General features: G+C 40.1%; 1 protein-coding gene across 1 annotated transcript in view; it reads right to left on the bottom strand.

Annotated features, from left to right (window-relative positions):
• Positions 1-14,362, bottom strand: part of Zfp987 (zinc finger protein 987) — a 29,313-nt gene extending 14,951 nt beyond the window's left edge. The window contains exon 1 of the mRNA NM_001037926.2: positions 14,228-14,362. The gene's annotated coding sequence lies outside the window, so the exon portion shown is untranslated. The remainder of the gene's footprint in view (positions 1-14,227) is intronic.
• Positions 14,363-14,684: the final 322 nt, after the last annotated feature.

The following is a 14,684-nucleotide window of genomic DNA, read 5'->3' as shown; positions in this document are numbered from 1 at the left end:
TCTTCAGAATCTCAACCTACATGAACCATAGCTACAGGAAGGGGAAAAACATGGAGTAGGAGAGCCTTATAACTCCAAATAAAAGAGCAAAGTCATTAAATGGGATATTCCTTTATGCTTTTGAATAGGAGTCTTCAGCACAGTATCCCATCAACATCTATAGAAAATTCTTACTGATATAAACCACATGATGCAACATAGACATAGCAATCAGAATGCTTAAAGCCTATCTGAAAATTGCTGGGAGCATTTATAACTCAGAACATGCTTAGAATTCACCTTATTTCATTTGACCTGCAGAAACAGTACATGTATTTATTAAGTGTGTTGTACTTTTCTACAGAAAACCACATCATGCAATGAGTCAATCTAAATGGCAAATATCATGGATTTCTTCAATATGATAAACTTGTCATCATATTTACTTATAACCATTCATATCAGTGTCTAATGCACACTGTTGAGAAGAAAAGTGTAGCTTTCTAACTTACTCCTCCTTCAAGATGGACTTGTTTCTGCTTTACTTGCATGCAAAACTTGGTGTGAGGTGATTTATCAATTGAAACTTACCTGGGCTATTTAAAAGGTAGAATGTTACAATTTATCTCATAAAAATCTGCTTAAAACTTCATGTGAATGCTAAATCATTGTTGGACATATAGGTCAATCCAGCTACTGAGTGCCAGAGAGAAATTAGTGTTCAGGACCTTATAGCACCAAAGAACATGCTTTTAAGCTTGTCCCTGTGACTATATCCTCTCTTAGATCTGCTTCCTGCTTTCTCTACAAGCTTCCAACAAGCAGATCCATTATGAGCTAACACATGGACTCTTAACTGATTAGGCTAAACAATTCTTCAATTCCCTATGCCTTGTGGAAAGACCTTCCCATACACATGCAGAAGCATGTCATACTATTCTTCTAGACTGCTTTTAGACAATTTTAATATTAAATTGTTCATTTTATTTTATTTTGTTTAGCCTTATTTATGAATGTTCGTCCTGTATGTGTATGAGTGTGCCACGCTTGCATGCTTTCTCTCAGTGGACATCAGAAGAGGAGGTCAGATTCCCACAAACTGGAAGTCTAGGTGGTTATGGAATGTGATGTGGTGCTAACAGTCTAATCCTGTTCCTTTGCAGGAGCAACAACTTCTCTTCAAATTTCATCCATCTCTAAACATGTAACATATAACCCAATTTATGTTAGTCATGATTGATTCTTGTTTAATAACCATGAACTATTCTATAGTGCGGGAACATGACTAATCAGTGGTGAGGATTAAGATCTGAGTCTCATGCTTATTCCTTACATTAAGAAAATGGTGGAATCTGATACAATTCATTTTCCTTCTGGGGCAGATTTCTTGGTTGATGGGATGCTGGACAACAGCATTTTCATGTATTATAAATTCCTTCACAATTAGGGTGCCTCCTCATAAAAGTTATATCTAGATACTTCATTGATAGGATAAATCTTCTTTTCTCACATTACAATGAACACATAATAGTCTCCAGCTCTGGGCTCCATGGATACAAAATATTTTTATCATACATAGGGATCATTCCTAATTGTTAAAATATTGATATGAAGGGTCAGCTGTCCTTTAACATATCCAGGCTTCACATTCCTCTCACTCTCTTTCCTGTACTGTTTCTTGTGTCCTATGCAACACTTCCAGATGATTTTTAATTTTTAAATAAAGTTTATTTATTTCAATTTTTTAGGGAACATGGTTGTCTTAGTTAGGGTTTTACTGCTGTGAACAGACACCATGACCAAGGCAAGTCCTATAAAAAACATTCAATTGGGGCTGGCTTACAGGTTCAGAGGTTCAGTCCATTATCATCAAGGTGGGAACATGGCAGCATCTAGGCAGGCATGGCGCAGGAGGAGCTGAGAGTTCTATGTCTTCATCCAAAGGCTGCTAGTGGAAGACTGACTTCCAGGCAACTAGGGTGAGGATCTTATACTCACACCTACAGTGACACACCCATTCCAACCAGGTCACACCTATTCCAACAAGGCCACACCTTCAGATGGTGCCACTCCCTGGTCCAAGGATATACAAACCATCACAATGATCTTTGACTGCATGTAGCTCTGTAGACTTCAGAAATGCAGAAACTATAGCACCCAGACAATGGTAAAAGATATTCTGGAAGGAAGAAAAGTCCCCAGGCAGTTACAGGAACCTGAACCTGCATAGTGCAAGAAGACGTGCCCTTAACTGGAGAGCCACATCTTTGATTCTCAATTAGCTGCTGTGGAGACATAAATCAATAAATATTGGGACAGGATTCATGGAGCATAAAGGCTACCTTCTTAGAGTGCCAGGGTAAGTGCCAGCACTGTCAGGAAAGATAAGTGAGGTGAGAAAGATATTTTGAGAAATTTGGAAGTAGGACACTGGTTGTGAAAGACATTTTCACATAATTATGTACATGAGGGCTTACAAGCATGAAAATGAGTCACTCGAAAATAGGAAAAAAGAAAACATCTTCAATAACCAGTGCTGGTCTAACTGGCAGTCTGCATGTAGGAAAATGAAAATAGATCCATATTTGTCACCTTGCACAAAGCTCAAGTTCAAGTGGATCAAGGACATCAACATAAAACAAGACACAATCCAGGAAATAGAAGATAAAGTGGGAAAGAGCCTCAAACTTACTGTCACAGGGGGAATTTCCTAAAAAAACTCCAATGGCTCAGGCTCTAAGGTCAGGAATTGACAAATGGGACCTCATGAAACTAGAAAACTTTTGTAAGGCAAAGGACATAGTAAATAGGACAAAGTGGCAACCTACAGATTGGCAAAAAAATCTTCTCTATCCCCACACTTGATAGAGGGCTAATATCCACTATATATAAAAGATACAAGAAGGTAACCACCAAGAAACCAAACAACCCAATCAAAAACTGGGGTAGATACCTAAACAGAGAATTCACAATGGAGCAAATGTGGAAGGCTGAGAAACTTCAAAAGAAATGTTCAAAGTCCTTAGAGATCAGGAAATATAAATCAAAACAACACTGAGATTCCACCTTACGCCAATCAGAATGGCTAAGATAAAAACTCAGGTGACAGCACATGCTGGCCAAAATGTGGAGAAAGAGGACCACTCCTCCATTGCTTGTGGAATTGGAAACTGGTAAAACCATTCTGGAAATCAATCTGGAACTTCCTCAGAAAATTGGAAATAGATATACCTGAAAACCCAGCTATACCACTCTTGGGCATATACACAAAAGATGCCCCACCATGACACAGAGGCATCTTGTGTTCTACTATGTTCAGAGTGGCCTTGTTTGTGATAGCCACAAGCTAGAAACAAACCAGATACCCCACAATGGGCGAACTGATACAGAAATATGGTTCATTTTCACAATGGAATATTATTCATCTATTGAGAACAATGACATCATGAGCTTTGCAGGCAAATGGATTGAACTAGCAAATTGCATCCTGAGTGAGGTAACTCAGACCCGAAAGGACATGCATAATGTGTACTCACTAATAAATAGATATCAGCCAAAAAAAAAGTATATAATACAACCTAAATGACTAAAGAAGGTTAAAAAGCTCAAGGTTCCAAGTAAAGATGTCTCAATCCCACTTGGGAGAGAGAAGAAAGCAGTCATTGGGAAAAAAGGAAGGAGGGACCTGAGTGGGAGCAGGGACAGATAGGGGAAGGGGAAACATGATCAGGTATTGTGAGGGATTGGGGGGAGGACCTCAGGGGAGACCCTGAGGACCAGTAGAAAAAATGGAAATAGACAGCCTCAGGAGGTAGGCTATATAGAGTTTCATCTCACAGGTTCCAAAGACCTAGGAGGTGAGAGACTCCCAGGACTCAGAGGGAGAGACCTTGGATAAAGTGCTCTACAGTGGTGAGGTGGAACTTGTAGAGTCCACCTCCAGTGGAAGGACAGGTATCAAGTGGAGTTGCTGTCCTATACGCATAATCTTTGATCCAGAATTGTTCCTATTTGAAGGAACTGCAGGGACAAAACTTGAGAAGAACATGAGAGAAAGGAGGTCCATGGACAGGCCCAAATTAGGATTCAGATCAAGGAAGGGGAGGCACAGGGCCATGACACTGATACTGATACTGTGGTATGACAGGAGCCTGGCATGGCTGCCCTCTAAGAAGTCTAGCAAGTAACTGAGTCAGATGCAGATTCTAGCACGCAACCAAGGGATGGAAGCCAAGGACCCCTGTGGTTGAATTGGGGAAAAGCCAGAAGCAGCTGAGGAGGAGGGTGGCCCCATCAATATGCCAGCAGTCTCAATACCAAAGAAATCAGATAATGCAAATTCTCTACCAGAATGTTTCTCTGTGAATATTCTAACAATAGTAATATGCATGAAATGAATATAATCCCTAATTCATGTGATGGAAAATTTACTGACAACAGGAATTTCTATAAAACAGAAATTAGAGATGCAGGGAAAAATACATTACTGTCATAAATTTACACTATGTAAAACTTGATGCCCTGGGCATTTTTAGACAGCATCAAGTGTGTAATAAAAAATGGGCATAGGAATACATAAATTTTTAGGGAATAATGAGGACATTTTTCAAAGTATGTCACTTTATGATTCTTACCGGAAACATGCAGGCTGAATATTGTTGTCATTTCTACCAGCAACAGACCATAAATTCCTGCTCAAGTGACAGATGTTGTACTTTAAATTCAAAAGTAAGAAATACATAAAATAAATGTGTGTCCTGCAATTGTTTTGTCTAATTGTATAACAGGAAAAGCACATCTTCCATTTCATGGAGACTGAACAAGAGCTCATTCTAGAATGGGAAGAATAACCCATGGGTTTACCTACTTCCACCATGAAGTCAATATGAACACTAGGGCTTCGACTTTAAATCTTGCAACTGACATTTCCTCAAATACACACCTGATTCTGAATAGACACAATTCCACAGGCTTGAGCCTTCCAGTCAAAGTTTACTATCACTTGTTTCATCACATCTGTTTTAAAGCAGATAAACTCAAATAGCAACATGCAGTGTTCAAACATTGGCACTCTTGAGTACTAGAAGACCATAGCATTCTAGCCTCACATTCCCGAGGAAAGTCTCTCAGATATTGGATTCCTGAACTCCCATCTGTATCTGTCTATTGTCACATCTAAGTGCTGTAACAATGTTTATCTCTTTCCAGCTGTCTTGTCCTAGCCCTTACCATCAAAAGAGGTGATATTATATTAGCATACAGTAGTACTAAATATTTATCCATAGCTTAAAATCAGGAGAGCATGGAATCATATTTTTCAAGCCCTGAGAGAAAATAACTAGCAACTGTAATGTTAAATTCAGAAAAGTGGCTACAAGTATTGACAGTTTAAAACATATATTTGAACATAGTGTGTGATATAAGTTTAGACACCTTTTTACTCAAAAACCTACATAGAAAATAGTCTAATGAAAATACGCACAAAAATAATAAGACATAAAATTTTCATGAGAACTTTGGAAATAAGACATTTTTTTGTGAAGAATGAATGAATATAAGAAAACTAGGAAATATTCCTCATGTACTACATAGTAAAGCTCTTTCCCATACAAGGAATGGAGACAATAGGAACCATATTTCTGCCACTCATAATGCCCGCAAACCTTCTAGATTGCAAAGTCTAAGGAATACAGTCTCGCAAAAAAAGATTTTCATTGACCAATCATCAAAGAAGTTCACAATGAAACTCTTGGTAGAAGTCAGAATAGATAGCACAGCTATCTACATAATGAAGACTATTATTTGTGAATCTTGGTTTTCAGTTCAGGAAGGAATTCTGCCAAACTAAACTATTGTGTAGGGATATTCAAGCCTGTTCTGACTTAGGGTGTGGTTCAGCACAAGGCACACAGCTTTCCTCACTGTGGTTGGAATACAAGCAAGCCTTTAGGATTTGCTCTAATCCCAAACAACGAAAGTACATTTACTAAGTAGAAGGAGGTGCACATGTTTGAAACTGTTGTCTAATTGAATGGCAGAAAATGTGAAATATCAGAGAAAGATCTTAGAGAACAGGATATGCCCAACACTCCTGAGATGAGAGAGGAAGGGGAAGTTACTTAAGGGAGAGAAAGACAGTACAGGAAGAAGAGAATGGTAAAGGAATACAGTAGAGTGCATGGGCAGCAGTACAGTACACTTGAGAGAGTAGAGCCACAGAGAGGGAGAAGGAAACAGTTTTACTGGGAGAGTTTTACAGAGTCAGATTGAAGAGGGAACATGCTAGGCACAGGAAAAGACAGAATGAGCAGGAGCCAGAAGATTTAAAAAAGATTGTTACAGTTAATTTAAGGCCAAGCAGAGCAATTCAGTGTGAGAACCAGGCTGAATGAGTCAGCTGGGAGAGTAGTTTGAGCCTGAACAGCTGAGTTGAACCATCCAGTTAAGAGTTGAAATGAGGCTGGGCAGTGGTGGTGCATGCCTTTAATCCCAGCACTTTTCTGAGTTCGAGGCCAACCTGGTCTGCAGAGTGAGTTCCAGGGCAGCCAGGACTCTACACAGAGAAACCCTGTCAGAAAAACCAAAAAAATAAAAAATTTTTTTAAAAAGGAGTTGAAAGGGACAAACAAGAAAGGGGGAACTTAATCAGCAGGAAATCTCAGAGGCTGAAAACACTCTAGGACTACATAACATTATTTAGAGGCTAGAGGCTTTCAGGACTAGGCCATGGTAATTAGCAGAGGCAGTAAGCCTCCCAGACAATAATTATAATAGGAGAATAAAGGTTAGTTTTACTATCCTGTGGAAAATCTAATACCACTCACTATAAAAGCTTTCTAGAATGTAAGAAGAGAAGAAACACACCTCAGAAAACAAATGGAAAGAGACTTGAAACTAAACCAAACAGTCCAGAAAAGTGATTATTCCATCCTTTTTTTTTCATTTTTTATTTGATATTTTCTTCATTTGTATTTCAAATGTTAACCACTTTCCTAATTTCCTGTCCAAAAATCCCCTACGCAATTGCCCCCCCCCCCAACCAACCTACCCTCTATGGCTTCCTAGCCCTGGTGTTCCCCTTTACTCTGGCATAGAATTTTCACAGGACCAAGGACCTCTCCTCCCATTGATAACTGAGTAGGCCATCATCAGCTACATATGTAGCTACAGCCACGAGTCGCACCACATGTTTTCTTTGGTTGGTGGTTTAGTCTCAAGGAGCTCTAGGTATACTGGTTAGTTCATATTTTTGTTCCTACTATGGGGCTGTAATCCCCTTCAGCTCTTTGGGTAATTTCTCTAGCGATTTCATTGGGGAATATGTGCACTGTCCAATGGATGACTGTGCGCACCCACTTCTGTATTTGTCAGGCACTAATAGAGCCTCTCAGGAGACAGCTATATCAGCCTCCTGTCAGCAAGCTCTTGTTGGTATCCACAATAAAATAAGGCCAAATTCAACCAACTGCATCAGTGTGAACACAATTCAAGGACTTAAACTCGTGTAGACTGGACCGAAGATGTGATTCAGAGAGCAAGTGCATCTTCTGGAGAAGAACAACTCAGATCAGACCATCCACTCTGTCAACAAATATTGTGGATGGACTCTCTGGTGGTAGCATTCAGTGTCCAGAAACTGCTATGCAGACTGGAGCAGGAGGCAGAGTTATCAATGGCCATACCCAGATTTGTATCCTGTGTGCTACAATCTCAATCTGCCAGGCAAGGCATGGCCGCCAGTATCATAGTGGCAAGGCTATCTGTGGGTAACAAAAGGCTTTCCTGTTCAAGCTGAAGCCAGGTCCTCAGGAGAAACATACATAGACTAAACAGAGAATCTGGCTAAAATCCAATAAGGAAGGTCACAGGCCCTGGGAGGGAATCCAGGACTGACATCTGCTTCATGTGTAAATGTCCCTTTTCAAACACATTAACTGATGCTGATTTCAGTCTGGGTAAAAGAAACTTTGATTTCAATGGGCAACAGCAATTTCCCAGCATCAAAATTAATTAAATATTGACATGAAGTGACAGCTGACAGCACTGCCTAACATGGGAAATCCATATCATCATGTCTAATATTCTTAGTGAAATCTTTCAGAATCATTAATGAAATAGAAGCTGGCAAAACCAATTCATGTCCTCTTTGTACTGGCAGGTGAGCCCCACCCCACCCCTCGTTCAAAGCCTCTAACACACTTGGATGCTTCAATAGAGTCTCTTTGGCCTTTACCATATTAGGGCTCTTAGATTTGATTTATATTTATGCAGATTTGGCTGAGAAAATGGAGACCCGAAAATGGGAAAATATCATTCAAACAGAACCTGGAACTTTTCATGTGACAAAAATGAAAGACACCAACACCAGGCAAAAGGATAAACATGAAGGAAAGAGAAGATATCATGAGAATGTCTCTTTTTCCCTGAGGATTTCAGTTTACCCTAGAGTCAGTCACACATTTTACACAGAGTCCTTTTCCCAGAAACACTGAGGAAGGAAGAATGTAAGAAAACTATTGTGACACGCAGGATCCAAACCATTGAACTTCTTCAACAAGAGATCGCTGAAAAAAAAGCCGTGAACGCAGGGTCTAAGCATTACCACACCTGCAAGAAGTCCAGAGTGCCGCACTCAACAAACCATGAATGTGTATGGGCAAAGTGCTTTTCATGAAACAAGGAGTCATTTTTCTTAAGAAAGTGAGCAATCATAATTATTTCAAAGGTACTGTCTATTTATGTCCTAATCCATAGTAAGTTTTCTATTTATAAAAATAGCTTGGCCTAGATTCTTCCTCTCACAGCATGCAGGGCTGAACCTTGGAAGTATTCAAAGAATTCAGGAGGAAAGGCTAACTGGGGTAACTATTAACATATCAATGAAGATAGGGATTGGGATGGTACTTTCTAGGCTCCTGGTTAACTCTTGGCCTGACCTCTATTCTTCTTCTCATTTTCAATTCCCTTCCCCCCACCAGATGAACTGGTTCAGTCTGGACCCAAAGAGATAACTCTGAATGTTTTCTCCCTAATGCTGAAATGCCAAAAATTAACCTCACCACCAGCCCAAGAACCAGGTATCTTCTTGCAGCTCTGCAGGTTGCATGTCTTAGGAAAATAATAAAGCCTCACAGAAAACAGGGCATATAAAACTGGCAGTAGGAAGTGACCAAAGTCCATCTCTTGGTCAAGATGTAATATTTTAAAAAGCTTTCCAACATCATAGAATTGCTTTTTCTCTGACGACACTCAGGGTTAACAGAACCTACTATATATCTTCTCCTCAGTTGTACATTGCTGCAATCCTGTCTTCATGCTTCAATGAAAGCTAAGGTGTAACATTAATAACTAAGACTATGAAGACGCATCTCTGAATGCTGTATTTACATCAAAGACTACATATACCTCAGTGTGAAACTAACGGAGACTATAACGTTGTTAGCTTAATGTTAATATTTACAGCCATATGATAGTGCTTTATAACATAATTTTCTAATTCAATCAAATCTTCACCAATTCCCCATATGACAAATATCTACAAAGCTCTCTCAGGATGCCTACTCAGTTCCCTGGAGAAAGGGAAATGAAATGGCAAATGGAGGAACAGGGGAGTTAAGAAAGCATGAAGGAATTTGAATTACAGGAGCTTTATAAATGCTTTTGCAAAGACAAACCTCTTGGTATGCAAACTCCAGATGCAGCCAAGGTTCTATGAGGATACTTTAGAAAAATATTCTGGCAACCAGAAAATTGATTAAAACATCACCATGAACCCAATTCACAGGATCTCAAACTTCCTGACAATGTTAAGATATCCACAACAGAATTTTAAGAGTGGCAACAGAAAATGCACCCCTGCTCCACAAGCCTGCCCTGCTCCTGCCCATTTCCCAGCCCAACAGCTCCTCTGACCTGGAAGGCGACAGGACCAGCTGCTGAATGTCCTAGGAGGCCAGCAAAGCAACTGCAGCTTAAGGAAGTTTTCAGGTTCTGCAAATACTAGGCACTAGTCTCCCTCCAGGACTTCCTGACCACGAGGCAGCCAAGATACAGGGAGAATGCTGAAAAGGCAGAACTTCCTGTCACTTCTACCTGGCTCCTCAAAGCCCCTCCTTCTGAACCCGCCCAATATTCAGCAGCTTCCTGCAATTCTTCTAAGCCCACCTACTTCAGGACCTTTTAATTAATTAGCTTCCCAGTTCTTCACAGCAATTTTTATTGTTTTGGATTTTTAATTGCTTGCTTACTTAATTCATTGATTGGTTGGTTGATTCTTTGTTTTTATTTTGTCTTTTTCTTAAACTTATCTAATCATGCATGAAGCCCACCCTCCCCAGCAGGAACCACTCCTCCAACTCTGTCGCAGGCTGCCTTTCACACAACTTCTCTGGACCTACTCTGCACAGCTTCCCCACAATGTTGCTGCCAGACTAGACCAGAGCTGGATGTACTAGGACACTGCACCTGGGTTCTGAGAGTTTTACAGAATCAGACTGAAGAGAGAACATGCTAGGAACAGGTAAAGACAGAATGAGCAGGAGAAAGAGAAGGAGCCAGAAGATGAGAAAAGATTTCTACAGTTAATTTAAGGCCAAGTGGAACAATTCAGTGTCTGAGAGAAGAACTCAGCTTGGAGAGGAGTTTGAGCTGGAAAAACCAAATCGAATCAGCTAGTTAAGCATTGAGAAGGAATAAGAAAGGGGGAGCTTGCCAGGCATGGTGTCACATGCCTTTAATCCCAGCACTTGGGAGGCAGAGGCAGATGGATTTCTGAGTTCGAGGCCAGCCTGGTCTACAGAGTGAGTTCCAGGACAGTCAGGGCTACACTGAGAAATCCTGTCTCAAAAAGCAGCAAATTTCAGGGGCTGAAAACACACTAGGCCTACATAATGTTGTATGGAGAGTAGAAGATTTTATGACTAGGCCTAGGTTAATAGATGTAGGCAGGAATCCTTCCAAAATACATTGACAATAGGAGAATGAAACTTACTTATACAGCCCTGTGGTTAAAAGTAGACACTGCTCAGTATAAAAGCTCTCAAGGATAGAAGAGAAGAAACATACCTCAGAAATAAGGCAAACAGACTCAAAACTAAACCAACCAGTACACAGAAGGTCAAAAATAATTATTCCACTCTAATGGGGAGTAATGCAACACAGAACATCAATAAGAACACAGGTCAAGGACAGGAAAACATTTAGAGTGGACAGAATAGGTGATTCAGAAAGCAAGTAGACCTTCTGGAGAAAACCACCTCATATCAGACCATTCACTCTCAGCAGACATCTTGGTCACCCTGGCGGTAACTTCCATAGTGACAAAAACTGCTAGGGAAATTGGGGCAGAAATCAGAGTCATCAGTGTCTATACTCAGGTTTCAACCTACTTGCTGCAATCTGAATCAGTCAGACAAGGCATGGATATTTTTATGATACTAGCAAGACTGTGGGTAACAGGTTTTCTATTTCAACTCCACGGGAAAAAAAAAATCCATAGATTACAGTGAAAACCTGCCTAAAAATCCAGTAAGCAAGGACACAGGCCCTAGGAGGGAATCTACTGGGGACATTTGCTTTATGTATAAATTGCCCTTGTCACACCCATAGCCTAATGCTGCTTTCAATCCGGATAAAAGAAACTTTTATTTCAATGGGCAACAGCAATTTCCCAGGATCAAAATTAATTAAATACTGACATCAAGTGACAGCTGACAGCACTGCCTTCCATGGTAAATCCATATCATCACATCTAATATTATTCTTTTCCAGAATCATTAAGGAAATAGAATCTGCCAAAATCAAATATATGTTCTCTTTCTACTAACAGGTGAGCCCAACTCCACCCATTGTTAAATACCTCTAACATACCTGGATCCTTTGTGAGAGTCTCCTTGACTTTAACCATCCAGAGTTCTTAGTGTTGATTTACAGTTATGGAGATTTGACTGAGCATATGGAGACCCGAAAATGGGAAAATATTGTTTAGAATGAACATGGAACTGTTCATGGAACAAAAATGAAAGATGTCAATACCCGAGAAAAGGATAAACATGTAGTAAAGAGAAGATATCATGAGAATGCCTATTTTTCTCCGAGTATTTCAGTTTACCCTAAAGATGTGAGAGTCAGCCACACAGTTAACACACATACAGAGTTTTTTTCCAAGCAACACAGAAGAGGAGGAGGAAGACTAAGAAAATTATTCTGATCCAGAATCCAGACAGTAATCCAGTAAGTAAGCAATGAAAATTATTCAAAAGATGCTGACTAATTTTGTCTTAATCCAAAGTAAAAGCAGGGCGGTGGTGGCACACGCCTTTAATCCCAGCATTTGGAAGGCAGAGGCAGATGGATTTCTGAGTTCGAGGCCAGCCTGGTCTACAAAGTGAGTTCCAGGACAGCCAGAGCTACACAGAAAAACCCTGTACCGAAAAAACCAAAAACAAAACAAAACAAAAAATCCATACTCAATTTTCCACTTATTAAAATATCTACTCCTGAAATCATCACCACACAGCATGCTGGGCTGAACCTTGGAAAAATTCAAAGAAAGTCAGGAAGAATGGCTACCTGGGGTATCTGTTAACATATCAATGAAGTCATAGTTGGATAGTTGCTTTCTTGGCTGCTGGTTATCTCTTGACCTGCCCCTCTATCCTCCAACACATCCTCAATTCCCCTCCCCCACCTGCCTGCCTCAGTCTGGACCCAACCAGTTATCTCTGAATGCTTTCTCCCTCAGACTAAAATGCCAAAAATTAACCTCACCACCAGCACAAGAACCAGGTATCTTCTTGAAGTGCTGCGGGTTGCATGTCTTAGGAAAATGATAAAGCCTCATAGGAAACTATAATGGCCTATAAAATGCCTGTAGCATGTGACCAAAGTCTATCTCTTGGTCAGGATGTATTATTTGATAAAGCTGGCCCACATAGAGAAATTGGTTTTTCTCTGGCGACACTCAGGGTTAACAGAGCCTACTATATATCTTCAAGTCTGATAATCTGTCTCACACACATTCTCTATGAATGATTATTATTCACCTGACTGCATTTTCTTTTCAGGGTCTTCTTTCTTTCTTTCTTTTTTCTTTTTTTGTATTTATAACCACCTATTGAATTCAATTTTCATGTCCTATGTTGTCCTCATTTCCTTAAGGAAATTTCTCCTCACAAGTAACTTGCTGCAATCCTGTCTTCATGTTTTATTCAAACCTAAGGTGTGACATTAATAACAAAGCATATATAGACACATTTCTCAATGATGTATTTACATCAAAGTATGCATATACCTCTGTATTTAGCTAACGGAGACTATAACTTTGCTTGTTAATGTTAATATTTACAGCCATATGATGGTGCTTTATAAGGAATATTTTCTAATTCGATCAAATCTGCACTGGTCCCTATATGACAAAAACCTACAAAGTTCTCTCAGGATGCCTATTCAGTTCCCTGGAGAAAGGGAAATTAAATGGCAAATGGAGGAACAGGGGAGTTAAGAAAGCATGAATGAGGGCTGGTGAGATCCTCAGTGGGTAAGAGCACCTGATTGCTCAGCAGAAGGTGTGAAGTTCAAATCCCAGCAACCACATGGTGGCTCACAACCACCCATAATGAGATCTGATGCCCTCTTTTGGTGTGTCTGAAGACAGCTACAGTGGACTTATATATAATAAATAAATCTGATCTAAAAAAGAAAAAGAAAAAGAAAAAAAAAAAAGAAAGCATGAATGAATTTGAATTCGAGGAGCTTTATTAAGGCCTTTGCAAAGACAACCCTCCTGGTATACAAAGTCCAGAGAGGGCCAAGGATCTACAGGGTTGCTTTAGAAAAATATTCTGGCAACCATAAAATCAATTAAAACATCACCAAAACTCAATTCACAAGAACTCAAACTTCCTGATAATGGTAAGATATCCACAACAGAATTCTAAGAGTGGCAACAGAAAATGCACCCCTGGGCTGGTGAGATGGCTCAGTGGGTAAGAGCACCCGACTGCTCTTCCGAAGGTCTGAAGTTCAAATCCCAGCAACCACATGGTGGCTCACAACCACCCGTAATGAGATCTGATGCCCTCTTCTGGTGTGTCTGAAGACAGCTACAGTGTACTTACATATAATAAATAAATAAATAAATAAAATAAATCTTAAAAAAAAAAAAAAAAAAAAAAAAGAAGAAAATGCACCCCTGCTTCACACGCCTGTCCCACTCCTACCCGTTTCCCAGCCCAACAGCTTTTCTGACCTGGAAGGTGACAGGACCAGCTGCTGAATATCCTAGGAGGCCAGCACAGCAACTCTAGTTTAAGGAAGTTTTCAGGTTCTGCAAACACTAGGCACTAGTCTCCCTCCATGACTTCCTGACCATGAGGCAGCCGAGATACATCGAGAATGCTGGAATGGTGGAACTTCCTGTCACTTCCTCCTGGTTCCTCAGAGCCACTCCTTCTGGACACGCCCAATACTCAGTAGCTTCCTGCCATTCTTCTAAGCATATCTCCTTCAGGACTTTTTAATTAATTAGCTTCCCAGTTCTTCAGGGCAATTTTGTTGGTTTGGATTTTTGCTTGCTTGCTTGCTTACTTACTTACTCAATTCATTGATTGATTTATTGATTGGTTGATTCTTTGTTTTTATTTTGTCTTTTTCTTAAACTTATCTAATCATGCAGGAGGCCCACCCTCCCCATCAGGAACCACTCC

This window comes from Mus musculus, chromosome 4, assembly GCF_000001635.26.
Source record: "Mus musculus strain C57BL/6J chromosome 4, GRCm38.p6 C57BL/6J".
Classification (NCBI taxonomy): Eukaryota; Metazoa; Chordata; class Mammalia; order Rodentia; family Muridae; genus Mus; species Mus musculus.
Note: the sequence above shows the minus strand (reverse complement) of the source record. Positions and strands in the feature narration are given on the sequence as shown.